The sequence below is a fragment of the Neodiprion virginianus genome, chromosome 4 (assembly GCF_021901495.1).
Source record: "Neodiprion virginianus isolate iyNeoVirg1 chromosome 4, iyNeoVirg1.1, whole genome shotgun sequence".
Taxonomy (NCBI): domain Eukaryota; kingdom Metazoa; phylum Arthropoda; class Insecta; order Hymenoptera; family Diprionidae; genus Neodiprion; species Neodiprion virginianus.
This window is the reverse complement of record NC_060880.1, coordinates 32,084,061-32,103,578: the sequence shown is the minus strand read 5'-3', so window position 1 is coordinate 32,103,578 and position 19,518 is coordinate 32,084,061. Positions and strand designations below refer to the sequence as shown.

The following is a 19,518-nucleotide window of genomic DNA, read 5'->3' as shown; positions in this document are numbered from 1 at the left end:
ACTGGGAGAAACTCGGTGGTTTGTCAAACAAACTAAAGGTATAGAGCCCCGCCCGCTTACCAATTCCTCGAATAAAATCATCGACCGTGAAATTGTTTATTGAATCAGCTCTAGAAAATTACTGGAAACCTTTACGATGCAATTTGCAGTCCACAGCGACATGTATGCACACAGACACACACACCCAACGCAAATTTTATTAAAGTTTTCTGATTTACTCTGAATTTTTCCAATTCACAGACCATCGTTAAAATTTTTCACCCCATGGTATGTTTGCCGAGTTTGAAGATGACGCAAGTATTGCTTTTCTCTGAAACGCTCGTCAGAATTTATACGATCAATTCCGATTGTAGTTCTTCCGAAAATTAGGTAACCAATTACGTTATCGATAATTTATCACGCCCACTTCTGTTAAAATTTGTTTGACCGAAATTTCCTGGTTCTTCGATGTTTCCATGAATTATTACAATATACAATATCTTTCCATTTACATTCCAATGAATATTTACCACTGAAATAGAGTTTTCATTTTTTATTCCTGATATTCGAAAGGGTATATAATACGAATACGCATGGTATGGGTCGAGTGATATTCCATAGTTTGTTCATTTTCATTGAATCCACAGACAGTTTCAAAGTATACAGCAAAGCGTAAAGTTCATTAAATTTCAATTCAAGTTGTGCGTACACTCGAATAAACTGGTCAATTTATAACCCATGCATAATTCGCTGCGGGCTACGATGAATAAAAATTGATATTACCATGCCGCATAAGCGTTAGGAGCACCTCATCCAGAGTTACGTCTATCATCAATCGACGCGCCAATCGTTACGATCATGCGTATAATCCACCTCTGTACATACACATACAAGTACATATAATACGGTATGTACGTATACGACCATATTATCACTTATCTCCAGGAGGCGAAGTTCGCACTTTGATCAGCTGCGGACGATCGGCTACCGCGAAATTCCGATTGGCGGATCGGTATAAAGTATTGATCGATACCGAGTCGACGATCGAGAAATGCCGGGAACACGTGGGTGCCACGAGAGTCCCTGCACGGCGCCATGGACCAGCTCCCGTTGCGTATGCGTGCTCCGTGTGCTTTCCGATTACTGCCCCAACGCGCGTTCCCGGTTCTGAGCACCGCTGGGACCGACGGGGACCCGATGCCACGCTCCGGGGCCCGTTCGAGTCCCGTCTGTGCCGCGTTGCGCACAAACTAACGAAGAGAAGCGAAGAGAAGTGAAGAGAAGAGGAAGAGAAGAGAAGAGACGAGGCGAAGGAGCGAGTCGCCGCTGCCTCCGCAGCTCGCGCTAGCATTTCTCTCCGAGGCGCGCGCGCGATCGGTACGTTTTAAACGGTGGGAAGAACGAATCTGTTTTTACTCGAACCTGGTAGCCGTGGACATATATAACCGGGAAGAGAAGCCGGGTGTAACCGCAGGATCACTCGTGTTCCAGATATTCAAGCACGTGGACTCGAACAACCGCAAAGAAATCGAACGATAACACTCGCGGTCAGTCGTCTCCGAAGAACGCGTCGCGTTTTCTGGATTCGTTGGGAATTTCGTTTTGACATATGAAAACTACCCTGTAACCATTTCTCTGTCAACTTTCGTTCGGACGATCAGTTTCTTGACGATCCTTCTACCGATTCATTGTCAGCTTGAGAAGCACTGACGCGCGAATTGCCTTTTGGCGAGTAAGGATCGAACCCTTGCGGCTGCGGTGTGTTGTTTTATTTTCTCTTAAAATCCATCGTGTCCGCGATGGCAATATGACGGTGTAGGAACAAAATATCACCGAGATCAGCGACGCCGTGGAAAGCAGAGACTTCGAATTGGGAGATTTACGAAAAAGGTAGGCGAAGCAAATGACAATACTTAATGAACGTGAAATCGTATCGCGTGACCCTGTGCCGTCAGGAATGCGGGAACGACAGTTTCGGAAATCGAATGTGTGCAAATTTTCAAAATCCTTCATTCGCTGGTCTGTTTCGTGAATTAAAGATGAATAAAACGCGAGTCCGAGAAACTAGGTAGTCTCTAAATACGAATTAGTTACACATATACACCGAGAAATCAATGAAATATCAATGAAAAGTCATTGAATCATCAGTGTGTATGCCCTGTTTTTTTCCAAAATTGGATTGAATTTTCACTGTTTCAAATATCAAGCGTAGATCTCCGTACTAGGAGGCTTCTTCCGGGTTTTTCAAATCGTACAGGAGATTTCCTTGTCTTATTCCTATACTTATTACACCTCTTCAATTCTCGCCTCGCGACGTCTCGATAATTGTCTGTCACATCCGAAGAGTTACTACGACGAGTGCATGCGTGCCATTACATTCGATGTGCAATTTAACGGTGCAGAAACAATGCCGCGGTGAAATCCGACCGGCGTTCCCGTCCGGAGTTCGAACCTCTCCTGCAGATGCAGATATGGGCGGAAAACGATAAACCGTTTTGCGCTTGTCAAACACAAATATTTTACGAAGGTGGGGGGCGCGAAGGCTGAGCACACACACCAAGGAACGAAAGTCAACTCGACTTTCGCCTTCCGTTTTCAAGCTGCAGTTTCAATTTATTTACCTTCTTGTAATCGCTTAAATACACGCCCGGGGCTGTTAAACCCGCTCATTTCCATCATTCCGCATTGCTTGAACGGCGGCGCCTCGCCTGCCGGTCCGCCGACTACTTCGAGTTCCGCAATCAGAGGCCGCGCATCTCGGAGATTGGGCTCAGCTTCTTCCGAGTTCGAACATCACCGGTGAAATGGCACGTCAAATTATTCAAATTAACTGCACTTTGCTGACTAGGAAAGGAGGAGATCTAATGGATCAGGGCGGTACCCGAGAACCGCGCCGACATAATTGATGTCAATTTATCGAAAAAGAAACAAAGCTTTCATCACGTTGGCTTTTCGGACCATTTCGTAATTTTATTTTATTCATTTATACTCTCAAACAGGAGAGGGTCTCGTAGATAGTATACGGGCACCTGAACGCGTCTGCCAAGCGTGTCTCCGCATTCTATTATACAAATTGTTTGCTTATCTTTCCAAGGTTGTCGCTGGAGCTTTAAAGCTGATTAATTATCAGATTCAAGCTGCAGCCAAGAAAACCTTATCACGATGCAACTTTGCACTAATTGTCGTACCGATACCGTAGTCACTTGGAAGCAAGTATCTTCAGTTAACATTTTTCAAATTTTGCAATGTCGCAGTTTGAACCTTAAGTTTCCTCGCGCAGAAACGATCCGCGATCACGGAAACATAAAAACCCTGTCGAGGCTTTCGGAGTGATGAAAATTGCTCAGACATCGACCAGCCAATCATCCGCGACAAGGATCGCTGAAAATTTTCAAATCTCACCCATTCACGTGCCAGATATTCTTTTCCCACCGATCGAACACTCGCGGCGCTTCACGAACTGTTTACCATGCGACTAGACGCTAATGAATGCACGCACACGTGATACTTTCTTTCCGTTCGTGCGGGATCACGCCGCAAACGGGCTTAACGGGGAATCGTAGGTACAGCCTTTGTGGATCAATTTCATTCGTGCCCTACAACTCTACCAGCTATTTATGCATACCTTTACGTGTCTGAGAGAAAGGGGAATCAGGGATTTCAAATCTACACCCCGATGCACCATTCGTTGTTGCTTGTGCGATGGATTCCAATGAAGATATTCAACCTCGGTACACGGCGTGTTTCAACCGCGACGTCAGGAATTCGAACCACGTTATCTGCGTCGTAATTAATTTGGAATTCTTGGGACAGTTGTAAAGTTATTATTATCATTCTTATTATTATGCACCCTGAACTATTCGCGTCTCGCTTTTGCCGCCGGTATCGAACAGACTCCGATTCTCGGAGCAGGTACAAATAATGAGAAATTTTCCAGCCTGTTATCTCCAAATTGAAGCAAACGGTAACAGATCGATTTTACATCATTATTATTCAGCTCCACGTAAGTTATACGTATAATAACGATAATTCAAAGAATTTCCTATTGATTCTGTTATACCAATATAACCCGCAGGCTGCAATATCCCGAGAACCTTTGCACCGATCAGGCTCAAATTATTTTTCTAACGAGACATTCATTTCAAGATTAAAAGTATCGTTTCAAGATTAGAAAATGTTCAAAGTGGAACTTTACTGTTTAAATACCGTGATTCAATTAGAGTTGACTTCTTCCACTTTTTCTCATCTTTCTCTCTCTCTCTCTCCTTTTTTTTCAATATAATATGAGGAACGATTATAACCGTTGCGTAATGCCCAAACTTTTTATGCATCAATTTCGCCACAAGTTTGAGAAGAAGAACCGCAGTAGTGCATTAAAAGATTGAAAAACTGAGTAAAGAGTACGGTGAACATTCATTTTGAGTCGTTATCGCCGGTCTCTCTGATGGAAGAATCAACTTGAGCCGTACGCATAATCAGCCCGCAGCATTCAAGCCTGAAGGAACATTATCTGCGGTAATTAATCAGGGATTCCTGTCACAATTACAATATAACTATTACACACATCAAACTATTCATCCCTTCGAGTTCAGAGCCGCGTGCCGAGCCTTGATTACCATAGGAATCAAAGTAGCTACTCCAAAGTTTTCCCACCAAGATCCCACGGTCGCGTCGCTCACTGCATTTACAAGGCAATCCTCGAATTCCCGATGTTTACAGAAATTCCGTACGGCCGTTGAACGATAGCTCGAAATATTTTTCCACCATCTTTTCACCACGCGCCGTTTTTTAATAACCCGCTGATCCGTCGACGAGACGTTAATATCGACTGTACATTTGACAAGGCAAAGAGCTACGGCACAGTATTAAACATTAACAGTCGCCACTTCTGAACTTGGTATCGTTTCGGTGCGGTGCTAATTTCCGCAGATTGCCACCATTAACACTGTGAAATTTTTTTAATATTCGTAGAAGAATTCCTTCCTCGATTCCGCCGGGAAAACGCTGTTCGCAATCAGCTCAAATTATGTGCAAGCCGAACACGATAGCCTCTGACTGCATCACCTCATCACGGCCACCATCGTATCACGGAAATTGAACTTACCTTGACTTTAATATAGCACCACGATAACCCCGGTCTTGCCAATCAGCTCTTTGAGTGTAAAAGCTGACGGCGAAATTGATTAAATAATTTTAACGAGGTGCCGGGCGAATATCCAAATCATTCGAACTGATAAACTGAAGCTCAAAATGCGAAAGGATTCTGATTCAACTATGAAAGATTCGCTCAGTGCTTCAAGATGGTTAACAATTTCGAAAATTAGTTAAAAATTTACACACTACTTGTCGATCCGAATTTTGAACCTGAAAAATTTCAAACCGCCTGTATGTAAATTTTTTAAGCAACTTCTTACTTTGTCAGAGAAGCTAGGCCATTCAAGAGGGTCGACGTGCAAATAAAAGCGAGCAATAGAACGGCAACGTCGTTTTGACGGCAGCGAACGATAGCATTCTATAGGTCAGTGATGCCAACCAAGTTGCCCGGCGATGCCCGGGTCGTACACCCACCTTTCAACGGGCGTCACGGTTTTTTTTATTTTTTATTGTATATTCAACGCCCCGCCGTCGCATAGCCAGTCTATTTACATCGATAAATTGGTCCTCTATTTTCTCATTCTATTTTCTATTTACACACGTATTCACGCGCTGGCGATAGAGCTACGTGACACTGGTACATGCATTGCAGGTCAAAAGATATACGAGTTATCGGTGTGATACGTCATCCAAATGTTGGATATAATGACCTGGACCATCGGTCGACAAAAGAAGAGTCGAACGGATATTTCGGTTGCTCTGAATCCTTTCGGACGCAGTAGAGAAGAAAGGCCTTATTCTTCGAACATTTTGTACGGAAGAATTGACGAAAATTCAGTCAGTGATTGAGAATGACGAACGATTGATGCGTTCGTGCGAAAATTATTTTAATTCTTGCTCGAATTTCGGGATGTAATAATGGGATAAGAGAGGTATCTTAAACGCTGTACTCGTCATTTTCGTGTTACTTACTGCGCTCTTTATCTGATAGCATTCTTTGCCAATTTCGACATAAGTCATTACATATATACGTGTAACCCAAAATATGTTTTGGCAAAGTGGGTGTTTGAGAATCTGCGCCAAGTTGATCCGAGTGTAACCAGGGATTCTTTACGACTGTTTGGTGAATAGAAATAAGAGGCATAAGAAAGTGGCTCAGCTGTATAAAATGAAAAATCCAAATACCGTGTCGAGAACGCATGATCAGGCGCAATAAATACATCGCGTGCGCACTTTTCTGCCTCGACGAACCGCCAGACGTGGCCTAATTCCTGCGGTCATCACTCGCCAACTGCGTTGCACTAGATGAAATGGTTTACCCTACGCTGTATATGCAAGCGTGTCGAAACGCGTAAACAATCCCGTCGTCATCGGCCGATTAATTTCGCCGGTTTAACTGAATATGTATTTCGAGATTATACATTTGTATAACCTCGTATATACACGCATTATGCACGCCCGAATATTTCTATACCGCGTCACCGAAAAGGCTGGAATCGATTGAATCAACTGAATCACCGTCGTTCTCTAAACCGAAAATTCACGACACGACGCTCATATAACAGCACGAATGACTTTGCCCAATTGCTGTTCCGATTCATGGAAAACGCGAGTGAATATGCAGTTATTTGCGCATGCACTCGACTCGCTGCAATTGGTATAGAAAGCCTCTCTGTCGGGTCAGCATGTGCACGAAATTTTGCCCGATGCAGCGACGTTTCCGCAATACGATTTTCCGAGGGCAATTGATACGTCCGGTCCGCCGGCTATTCATCCGGTCGAGATTGGAGTGAGTTTTCGATTACGCCAATGATTGACCGCGGCGTTTGGTATAGGTAGGTACAAATTTCTCTCGATGAAATCTCGCTAATTGGATTTTCTACGACGGCCAACTCGACCATCGTTCTTCACACAGTTGCCCACCTGCCGACCTGTAATACCTACAATTAACTGGCTGGCGCCAGGCTCTCAGGCGACGCCCAAGTAACGAGACGCCGCAATGAAATCCGCAGATCGTAGAGGGGGAACCACTGTTATTCGGAGTCTTGTTATAAATATAACGAATGCATCGGTCTTCTTCTTTTGTTTTCATTTAACACACATTTTATAATGCGAGTTGTCTTGCGCTTGCTTTCGAAATGAGGTGTATGTTCGATAACGAGTTTTAATCAGCTTCGAGAATGCTTCTCGTCTCGTTCAAGTCACCGAGTATTATCGGGCTCTCTTTGAAAAACGGTATTGTCTCATTCGGATAGCTAATAAGTACAGCGCAGCCAAGACAATCGTCTTCTAATTTTTTTCCTCGGATCAATTTCCTTTCAAAACTTCTCCGAACTATTTTTCTCGCACGATATCGCGTGGGTGGATAAACAATTTCTGCATATCAAAGTCGTTCCACGAGTCTTTTACAATCGTTTCGTTACCACGTAATTCTGATAACGCTGACTGTTAATTGCCCGTCGTTGAATAACTAGTGCGTCACTTTTTTCAGAGGAAATCTACGAGCTTTTATAATTCTCTGATACGATTGTAATTTCCTCGTCTAATCTGTTCACGTTGCGGTATGCGAAACATTTGATTGTGCAAGAAACTCAATCGACGCTATTTTCAATCCGTCACGTTATTCACGGCCCGTGATGATCGAACGACGAGCATTCTAAAAGATAGTAAAATTTCACGGGTCGAATAAAAAATGGCGCAACCCGCGGTTTGTAAACATAAGGGCCGTGGATTCGGTTAACTCGATTATTTTCGCACCTCCCGACGGATGTCTGGCTGTGAATTGACCCAAAAAGCGAACGATCCGCCTGCAGAGCTTGAAACGTTACGTACACAATCGTATATCCGCGTAAAACTCTACCGACGAATTATACAAGCGCAGCCGTTTAGGCAACGCGATCAACAAACGCGCTTAACGTGCAACGATAAGTCGCATAGAACGTTCATTCATCGCATGTCGCGTGAGCGCGTAGTTCTGGCTGTAAGGTTATTGTTTGCTTCGAACCGGAAGCAATCCAATTAACTACTAGCGAGGAGGAGGAAGAGGACGGCTGGTGGACCATTCGAACACGGCGGACGCCCCACGCTCCACAAGTCTCTGCATGAAACGATTTAGTACCTATCACACAGCGTGGCGCACGCGTGTCGCCGATCGAAGATAGCTTCCATGTCCCTGAGATTTACACCCCGAACTAATTGGAATTGGATTTACTAGTGCGCTAACAGACGGCTCCAGGCATCCCCTCCGGGGCGGGAGGGATGGCGGGAGGGAGTAAGGGGGATAGATCTCTCTCGCGCAGATCTCGTTGAAGAAGATCTCGAGATGGATCTTGATTTACGCACTCACAAGCCGTAAATACACGCGATATGCTTTGACGAGCAAGCCTGCGAGTGGAGAGGACTAATTACGCAATTGGTAACAACGTACTTCGCTGATCGACTAAAGATCGTTGTTCCACCTCCGTGGATGCGAGTTTTGTACTCGAAATCCTGTATTTTGTCGCTTCGGTCCACTACACGTTATCATGCAAATTATGCTTCTAAATTTAAGTACTCTGGCTGCAGTGGAGGTCGTAAAGGAAACACGAGGAAATCACGAATTATATCCAAATACCTTGTGATTATTTTCACGAAGGTTCGATTCAAGTTTACCAAAATCGAGTTTTAGGTTTTCTGAATCCTGTTTCAATCTATAGATTCACAACGACAGCTTGTAATTAGCAAATAACCGTTTTATCAAAATCGAAATCAAAATTTCCTAATATCTTAAATTGGAATCCGCGGCCTATCGCGACGATGTAGTTCATTGGACTGAAATGCGTTTCCGAAGACCTTAAATTTATAATCTAGGAAAACGAGTTTTCTAAAAAATAATTACAACGTTGTTGCTTCAACTGCCGCAATAGCGACGCTTAAATTATATCATTTATCAAAGTCGTAACAATTCGTACCGATCCTCATTTCGTGCTGCGGAACTACGATACGAGTGGCTATGTATAGTTTCAAATACGCTTATCTGCATCACTCAATACCGATTATTGTCAGAGTCTCGCGGTGCCCGTTGCAGTACTGCTCAGTTTACGAGGCGAGTCGATTACGTTTTGTCGGACAATACATTATGTACCGTGTAAAAGATAAATAGGTGTTCCTGATCTCCAGATCATGGCTGCGATGCACCAAGTTTTATGACAATCGTGTACATCACCTTCTCTCTCTCCCTGCTGATCAGCAGTAAGTCTCGATAGTCGTGATCATATCCTTACAACCCAATGGTTGATTCGAATCTACAATTTATGAAAAAAGTAGCCATTTTATCACGGTTTTCACGGTCTCAAGGTTCTGAATGATTAGAGAGAAAACGGTCGACGAAGGGAAGATTACGACACTAAAAAAAGTAGAGTCAAAATACTTAATAGGAGTCGTGTAAAATTCAATACCGTGGATTGCTCTGTGCCAGAAATTGGAAACTTTTTTGCGCAGCGCCAGTGCAAGTTTACCCCGCAACTTCCGATCGGGAAACGTATTGCATCAAACGCGTGCATTGAAATGGGTATGGAAATATCGAGATCGTAGCGACAACGCTTTGCAGTTGGTATAACGTGTCTAGAAAGTTCTAGAATCCAGATATTTTCATGTAGGTAGATAGGTGTTGCCTTCTCGAAAGAAATAACTCATACACGAGATCTGAGACCCACTCGTGCAGTCTGACCGCCGAAGTTACACCATTGCCCTGGAAACTTGGCATATAATATGTGCGTCTCCCTCGAGTCTTCGATGTTTTTGAGACGCGATGACGAATCCTTCGAGCAGCTTTTTTCCTAATGAGCGTTTCAGTCCCGAAGCTTTCGTTACCCGATCATCTGAATAATTGCGCTACTCGAGACTGCTCTGTATCTGCGATCGATCCGAAGATAACGATCTGACCGTTTATCACTTCGACTCTTTACCATCCTTGCAGCCTGTTCAACGATTACCAATACATTTGCTTTCAAGCATGCTCCGACAACTGGAGTGCGGAATTTTTACACTTGCTGCAAAGTACCAAGCGATTTAAATCACGGCATCCCGCATTACGTTTTGACGTATTGAGTGAGGATCCAGTCGCGTACTGAAAGTATAATTTGCGCTCTGATACGGGTCGGCAAACTACAGCAAATGATGACTGTAATCTTTACCCCGTGATCTAGAGAATCCGAATTCAATACTTCCGAGCTCTCAAAAATACAAGCAATGGCGTGAACACATTTAGGACGCGTATACATATATAAACGATAATGTTGGAACTTTTCAACCACGTCAGACAATCATTGCTAAACACCGCCGCAATCGACTTTCTTTCTCGAGGAAAGTTATATTCTCCGAGTATAATTATCGTAAAAGCCATTAGCTGATTGTAATTTCTCAACCGGAAACTGCAAGAATACGTTATATCAAATGTTCGAAGATATATATGTACGATGTTCGGATCTGGTAGCAGACGGGTGTTTTCATTAATTATCACGGTAGTGATATAAAATATTCACGCGATTAATGCCGTACTGCAGAGGTACGACAGTTTCGAATGCGCTGTTCGCACGTTTTTTTCCCCTTTTACAGTCTCCGGTTTCTTTAACCCACGATATCCAACCAACGCGCACAACCGCGTCGAGTGTAAGGTTGAGCGGAAACGCGATCATCGCTGATTCGAGTAATCTTAGACCAAGTGTCCAAGGAATTTCGATTTCAACGTGGTTAATTTGCAGAGTCAGTTCACCGCCAAGAACGAATGATTAAATAAATAACAAATTGTTATTCTACGAAAAGCTATCGCTGTTAAAGTCCTTCGCGGTGTTGCCGTTGGTCGCATACGGTATTACACTCCACGACCGACAATCCATAAACGCGGCTCTCTCTGACGTGATGGTATAACCGCATTATTTATTTACATGGAACGCGAGCTGCAGCGAGGACGAAATGGTCCCTCGACCAAATATTGGGGGAAGAAAGCCGAGAAAATGAAGAGAAGAAATTTATTTTATAACCGTGGTTTTCCCGGAATGTTCCCAGAGCGGCATTGGAAGGGACGAAAAGAATGGATCCGAAATATGTGGTCAGGACCTCCCACGCAATCACCCTACATATGCGCGTGTATGAGCTGGGTGACATTTATCGCTGTACCATACAACCAATCATTTGGGTAATAAATATATATTATCCACCCCAAAGCAGCCACTTTCATCCGTAGTCAGATTTTTAGATACCCAGATACTTTTCGTCGATACGTACATTATAGACATATTTTACCTTGATGGTGGTTAAAAAAAAACGAACTAAATATGCAGGATCCAAGATTTTCTGCGCGTTACGAAAAAGTGAGCAATTTACTATATCGCAGCTCGTACTCGGTATTTATTATGTATTTACTTGCTCACCTTTCACGCTGTTGACCATTACGCTAATTCTACGTAGTTATTTTTCTGCGGGTTACCAGCTCGTCATTTCACTGATTTCTTCATTTTTTTTTTTTTTTTCTTTCTTCTTTATTTCTTTCTCTCTATTTACGGTGGGATCCAACCGCGTGAGACAGCCTCACGCTATCGCTTTACCAGGGAATACTAATCGACCACCGCATCTGATAAGTATAATAGAGTTTGAGTTGTAACGTTGCGTAATTTGATCGCAGATCGCGATATGATAATTCTGACAAAGAGTTGGTAAAAACGGGTTCGAAAGGGAATATCGACGGCAATGAACGTTGCAGCGAGAGTCGCGAGTTAAGTGACATTTATCAAAGAGAGGGGCAAACTTTCGTTGAGCCGGAGGATAAAACTGGTTTAACATACCAGTCTTGGCGCTTATCGACTTCTTCGCGCCTGCTAAATGATAGGAATTAAGAAAACTTTTCAAAACTTGTATAAACGGGGTGAAACGGTGCCGGCGCTGGAAGGGCGATATGCTAACTATGTGGAAAAAGTTCCGGAACATCTCAGCCGAGTTAATAAGCCTAATTTAATTGCATTGGCTCAAACTTTCCTCTGCAGCAGCTCGACGTCGAGGGTGCGGAACAAAAGTCTGTTTTCTATTGTCACGAGCAAACGCGAAATTATAAAGCGCTGAGGTCTGTCGACCCGGTTGATCCTGGAAAATTATACGTCTCCTTAAAATTGGGGTGAACGAAAGAAAAATCGAAAATTAAATCTCGACGTAACGCTGAAAGTCCCGACACCTTCATATTACGGGTGAAAGATTTATATGCCTCTAAAAAGTCTAATTAATTAGCTTACAACGAGACCTTCATCGAGCCGTACGTCCCACCCATCGAGAAGAACGAACCCCATTTTTCACCTGTCTCCAAAACTCATGCGATACTGTTGATCGTTCCGCGTGTAGCGCGAGCTTAGTTTTTTCTTCCGGGTGAACGGTCGACCAGTGAGCTAAATGATTAGAGGCTCTCGATCCCTCGGACACAGCTGGGCCACAGCTTTTTATCGTGACACAAATTTGTTCGTGTTTTTGGTACAAAAGATCGCAACCCCGGCAAAATAACTTGTCAAAGACAAACGAAATTTTTATCGTTTTTACCAATCCGTTTTTAAGCAATGGGGATATATTTTTAGTATCCTTGTTCTGATACGATCGAGAGAATAAATATGATGTAGAGTATTGAAATGAAACTACAAATGTAACTTGAAGTTTGAACGGGATTTCAAGTTTTATTTCCAATTAAGTCAGCAACACCAACCAGCTGAAACTAACTTTGAAAGAAACTTCTCGATACCTGGCTGCAATTATCCGCCTCGTATTTGTCAAAAATTTACTCGCGGACATAAAAGAATAGCTTACAATTAGTTAGCTATTTATCAACCTCCTCGAATGCCGATAACCGCGAGATAGTTTAGAAATTGATGGAAATGTGGCGTACCTCGAAAATCCTTGAGGTAGGTGATCCATCATAGATTCCGTACAGCGATGTCTGCGTCAGGTTGAATTTGCGGCCGAGGATGCCTTACGCAACGTATCTTTAGCCATGGGCATGGATCGCGGCTGCCGGAGTAACGGCTGCGCATACATATATATAGCTACATGTACGCGCTCTGGATAGCGTAGTACGATGGGAATTTATCAACTGCCTCTAGGCGGTTATACGCCTCAACGCTGACTCAGCGGGCAGCAATCTCATTCACCGCAAAGAGAGGCGAGATTTCGCGAGATCGTCCCGATGCTTGGCTAATCTTTATTTCTGTCCGCACGCTTCGGGCGAGCTTCGTCATATGACGCGTTGTTGACGGGCGAGAAGAACAATAAAAATCATTATAATATCACGACAAATACGGTATAAAAATCTCAACGTGCACGACTTTTGGATATCGCACTCGTGACACATTCGCACAACTCTGCGATTCGCGAAGAAACGGCTCAGACGAATGCCACTAACGTTGATTTTCTTTCCGTTGAACGCCGTACGATTGATTTAAGGGATCGAATGGAGCCTGAATATCGCGAATCAGCGGCGGATTTAGCAACGCGCGTCACAGTCAGCGCGTCTCGATAGATTTCAAGAAACGCTCCCGCAGACTGTGGCTAATTATAGTAACGAATTCCGATGCTCGTTACACATCGGACGTTTGCTGATACACAGGCGGCGAAGAGAAATGATTTCACTTCCCATCCAGGAAGTTTCTTGGCACTCGGCCTCGCGCCTCTTATAGACTGGCCAAGTGGGTGGTCCGCGTCTCTTAGATTTTATGGTAATCATGCGAATCAACCGATCGATCACTGCAGTACTGTTCGTATCTGATTGCACCGCTGCCTGAACGCCGATGTAACGAAAGCCGAATTAGCTTATAGGCTGGCGTCTTTATCCGAAGGTTTGATTTCAGTTTCATACATGATTCAGAGTCGTTCCACACTTTCTCCCTTCATCGGTATTACGCTGAACGCGTTTCCGACGATTATCTTTATCGCAGATCGGTGACGAGTCGCTTTGCAGAGTCATCGCAACGCCGGTTCAACGACCTTGGCAGACTTTTTTTTCATCTACTAGGAGACTGTCAGGGTCACGGTACTGACGTAATCTCCGATATTATATTTTTTTCGTTTTATTAATATTTACGAAAACTGTACTAAATTCAACCCACGCGCAGTCTTATTCCGACAACGAACATCAGCTTACGATTCGATTTATTTATTGCTGACTGAACTTGAGCCGTGCTAAATATACCTACGTATACAGAGTTTAAATTCATTTTCGATTTGGATGCACAATTGAACGGTGTTGAAGAAATTTTATTGGACATTACACAAGGACAATGGGGAAAGTCCAGAGCCGTGGTATCACGACCGCGGAGATAATATAATACATTTATGGACAGCTATCCAGAAGTTTGATGCTTGGGAGGAATTCTTTGCTATGAAAATTATGCGTTGAACGATATTGCGGTCAGGTACAAAGATCGATTACTTTCTTTATTCTTTTCCACGCGCTTCTGCAACTGTAATTAATTTTTTTTTTCCCTCTTGTTGGGTTTTCCAAAGAAAATCTTTTGATTATTTATTACAAACAATTATTAATAAAACGCGTAAAACCAGCTGTTCCAACGGAACAATATAAACTTCTACTTGCCATTCTGACCGCTATACTTTTAACCCTATCTTGATTCGTTTTCTCGCTTATATAAATTGTCACATCTGCAAATAAATATCGTTCGTTCGAACAAGAATGAATTTCAGTCCCGAAGCTTTATAATTTAGCGAAAATAGAAAAGGGTTGAATTTACCGTTAAACGGTGGAACATCCACGTCTCGACAGCCTATAATTCAAAGCGAGTGACGCAAGAACCGACCGAAGTCTGCGTAATGAAATGCGAGTTTAACCCGTACTTCATCCGTGAAACGAGGATCATTTGCCGCTCGATATTCCCGCAGATTGATTGATCCGCAGCGCATATAACTGCAGCGGATCCACTGCGCATTCACCGTACACCGAGGATTAATCAAGCTCTAGGTACAGAAGCTAATTGCCGCGGAGTGAAAAGAATCTGTCACCGACGGCGAGGATGTGAATTAGTGAGAAAGTGTGGGTGGTATTAAAATAGTCAACAGTGGTATGTAGTTTTAATTAGTCAGGTCGTCAAAATGTTTTATCACCAAATCGCTGCGTCGGAATTTGATCCCGCGCGGTGCTGCTTCAAACTCGTCGCTTTACACGCACGGAATATCGGCATTAAAGATTAGCCCAAAGTTCAAACTCGACAAGTTCGAATGTATTCCGATACTCCGGTTACGCGAGCTACCTCTAAGTAAGTACACAAATCAACCATGTCTCCGGTGACGATAATCGTCCGGCGGTAATTCTGCCCTGACAATAAGCGGCCTTGTCCGTTTCAATTGAAAGTTCTTTGAGTGGCTATCGAGGGTCAACCCTGAACTGCGGTTGCGATTAGTTGAAAAAAATCGAGTTCCCCGCAAAACGCGTCGGAGTCGCATAAACGTCGAATATCCGCCCCTCGCCTCTCGCCGTTCAGCGAAAGCACATCCGAGTGAGTCAGCGGCGAGCTTTCGCGGCGCTTGCAACCAAGATGCGTTTATCGGTGATCCTCCGTCGCGGTGCTGCGCGCCTCGAAGACGAGCCGGCCCGGTGTTTATGTACATTTGCATACACGAAGACGCGAACGGAGTGTGATCTCACGGTCTGCCGTGCGCCGCGGCCCGTATAATAGGGGATATGCGATGGAAGTGGAGCAGTCTCGCCGTGCAGGCCACGCGTCTGCGAAGTGTCCGAACTACTCCCGCGATACGACCGACCGAACCGGTGACAGGTATTATTTGTACCGAGTATAATACACCTCGATTATCCGCAGCTTCGAGTGAGTTTGACGATTCTCCGTGAAAGTGACGCGAAACAGTTCTTGCGGACTAATTTCCATTTTTAATATTTCTTTGTTTTTTTTTTCTCGTTTCTTTTACTTCTCTCCGTATTGCTTTTTGGGAACACATATCACCAAATCGACAGTGTCACCTTGTTTTGCAAAGGTTCGTTGCTGTTTCGTATTATACATACTGTTATATATAATATATATTTACACTTTCCAATTTACCTTCAAGGTTGGTAGGTATAATGTCTGTGCTACAATAACCGTTGGCCTTGATTTAATTTCATCCGCACGCCGATACTGGGTCACTTATTCGATAGTTCGTCAAGGGGACATACACTGACCACTGCCCGAAGTTTCTCGCTTTACTCGTTTTAAACAGGCCCAGCGTATATTTTCATTTTGCGCAGTAACATGTTACTTAAAGTATTCGAACACGTATCGTGCGAAAGAAGTGGACAGAATTTTCTAATTTCAGTAATATTTGGAAAACATACCTAAAGTGCTGCATGTCTTTTACGGGTTGAAGTTAACCGTCGGAAACAACATTTTATACTCATAACCTTTAGCTTCAATCTTGGCATAAATACGAAGTATGTACTTGAAATAGTACAAGCACTTTTCTCGGAATTCACCGTTCTGCTCCACTCTGTGCCGCTGCGAATTAAAGGCGATGGACCAAAAGATCTCTAATCAATTTACAATTTTACAAGCCTGAGGCAAAAGAGTATAGCTTTGAAAAATTGTGGTTTACAGTTTAGTCTTTGCATGAATTTAATGCAGCTTGCGATCGAAAGCATGAGGATCGAATACCCCGATTCTGTTACGGAAAAAGCAAATAAATTATCGAATTATTATATCGCCGTCGATGAATTAGTTCTTAATCGTTTGAAGGCGTATTATGTATGATTCACGAAATTTAACATTCCCTTAGAATGTTTTCGGTGAAATCGACGGAAAACGAAAAAAAATTGTGTCCTGATACATATTTTTCTGCAGCATACAATGCAACCTGCATGCAAGGTAGAGAAAGTTTCTGCGATCTTCGATCATCTCGAACGGCGACATTGCGCTGCGTGAAACGCTTTGTGGAATAAACATGTACGTGTAAAAATGTTTTTGGCATTAGTAAACCATGTTTTTACAGTCCACATTTACGAAGCGATGGAGACTGCTGATTGAATAATCATAACGTTGATTCCGTACAGCCGAATAACGAAAGTATCATTTTAGCAATTCAAATTTTGTGCAAATTAAACCGCGACGGTATTAATTTGTAGCTGTTTCATTATTACACTAAATAAACTGATGAGGATCGCGTGATTGGAAGGTGAAAAACAGCACGAAAATACGGAAACAACTGCGAATATATTTGATATGAATATTCTGGATGGTGTTCGTCGCTTTCGAAATTGAGATATAAAAAACCCTAAGAACTTTTTAGTGCCTATATACGTTCAGAATTGAGTCGACCGTCCATTTTCTAAAAGTATAAAAACCAAGGCGAGACTCGGTACGTTTCACAACTCCCGCGAGTTCCACAAGTAAAAGTTACCTCCGGTGAAACAACCTCATCTCCAGAAAGTGACTCGTCTCTGGTTGTCCGGGTTTGGTCCGGCAGTCCTTGTACATACAAGCCGTACATATACGGTGCAATGCCGCATTGCACGAAGCGTTAAATCTTAGCCGTCAGGCGCGGTCAGCATTTTTTTGGATAGAACGAGGAAACATCCAGCTCAAAAAATGACCCGCCAGTGATTTACGCCGCCCGCCACACGAGCTACATCTGTAATCCGATATTCGATTTCATATTCATTGACCGATGGCAAATGGCTCGAGACATTTTGAGAGAGATAAATTGAATACAGACGATAAAACGAACGGATTTGTCGATCCGCCGACCTTTTACAACGCCTGCAATGCAGTGCAAAGCGCCGCCATCTATTCTTATCGTGAAAAGGGATTCCGCGATCCGTAATTGAGTCGCGTGGAGAATTCGAGTCACGAGTGTGCAGGGCGGTCTTCCATAATCCGCGATATCTCAATCAGTATCAGTTCTGACTGGTCTGAAATGCTTCCGGAATATCGTAATAACCGAGAAAGCTATTATAACCCGGATAAGTTGTTTTTATCAATCTCGGAGGTCGGAGGCACGTCTCGATGTCCGGCGCCGAGATACGTGCGTCGGGAATGTTATAACATTCTCCTCGAGGGCGAGTCTCGATCTTTTATTCCGACGTCAAAAATCCCCCACCTCCTTTCCTCTCTCGCTCTCTCTCGCGCTTCGAACTCTTCCGAGACCGTGAAGACCAAACTTGGGTGAGGTTGAGCAATGCAGTCGTTTGATTTACGGCCCGTACGCCGACCTGGAATCACGACTCTATGCCGGAGTGCAAGGAACGACGAACAGGAAACTCCCGGCTATCCAAGGGAACCGAAACTTGCAGACCGGACTGATGCGAGTTCGAAAGTTCACTCGTAGCTCGCTGCACTCCCATAGAGCATCGCGCAAGCATCGCGAATACGTAATAGTATAAGCACAGGAACGAATCACCGCCAGCATCTGCGTTACACCCATAAAATTATTGCACAACTCCAGCCCGCGTCGAAAAACTAAAAGGATTCGTCGTCCGCGAATGCGAAAGAAAGTTTCATTTTTAAATTTACTTGCAACGAAAAAAACATAGAAAAACAACTTCTGCGAGAAGAGCGAAACGTATCATCTTCTGACGAGCGTAATGCCTTATTTCAAATACTTTCCAATCTTCCAACGCTGGGAAAATTTCTCAGATATACGTTTTTTAAGGTGTAGAAAAAAATTCAGGCCGCAAAAAATTAAGGAAGCATTATTTCTGCCCATGTATTGACACTCTTTTGCCCGTTCAGCCGAACGTACTTCATGCTGCACCGTGCAGTTGAGAAGCATGGGAAAGGCGGATGAAATTTTTCACTGAAAGGGTGAACACCGGAAGTGCGCAGCGCAAAACGCGTGACTTTGACAATGAAAATAGGTCCGTAGTATTTCCCCATAAGCATTGGCGCGGGAGTTCCGTGATTCCGAGACACTACCTTATAAGGTTTGTCGGTGCAGCCTGATACTTATTAGACTCTTTCTTTATGCAGGAGCAGCAGCAGCTGCAGCGACAACACAGATATTCAATTAAACGATCACTTTGAAGCGTAGAGTGCGGCGTGTGTTTACGTGGGTGATAATCAACTCCATTGATTAGCACCCCTGGAGCCTCTTGTCTCTCTTACAGCTATGCAATGAAGCAATTGAATCTGCTGCAGAAAGTCAACGCTTGCCTAGACGAGGGGCTTTTTTATATTCGATAAAAATTCTCGGACTGCATCGTTGCATTTACTAAGTAAGCAGTAATTCGATTCCGTAGTGACGAAGCTAAATCGCGATAAGAGGTCTCAGAAGTTTCCTGTCTGCGGTGGCGACTGTTTATTGCGCCACAGCGAATTGTGAGCCTTACTAAATTCCCCGCTCTGTAGGGTTGCGAATTTACTATTGTATATTTATAACGGATTGTCGCCAAAACGTTAATTACGTACGTACATTTTTTTCCGGTTGGAAAGTCTGCGTTGC

The 19,518-nt window shown here is 43.6% G+C and overlaps 2 protein-coding genes across 3 annotated transcripts in view; one reads left to right on the top strand and one right to left on the bottom strand.

The window, feature by feature from the left end:
* LOC124302884 (synapsin) overlaps positions 1 to 19,518 on the bottom strand; it is a 102,838-nt gene that overhangs the window by 29,626 nt on the left and 53,694 nt on the right. The window lies entirely within an intron of this gene.
* Positions 1,353 to 19,518, top strand: part of LOC124303836 (tissue inhibitor of metalloproteinase) — a 52,848-nt gene continuing 34,682 nt past the window's right edge. The window contains exon 1 of one of the 2 annotated variants that reach the window (XM_046761562.1): positions 1,353 to 1,869. The gene's annotated coding sequence lies outside the window, so the exon portion shown is untranslated. Of the gene's footprint in view, positions 1,870 to 15,630; positions 16,084 to 19,518 lie in introns of those variants that run through there. The other variant, XM_046761559.1, reaches the window with a different exon arrangement.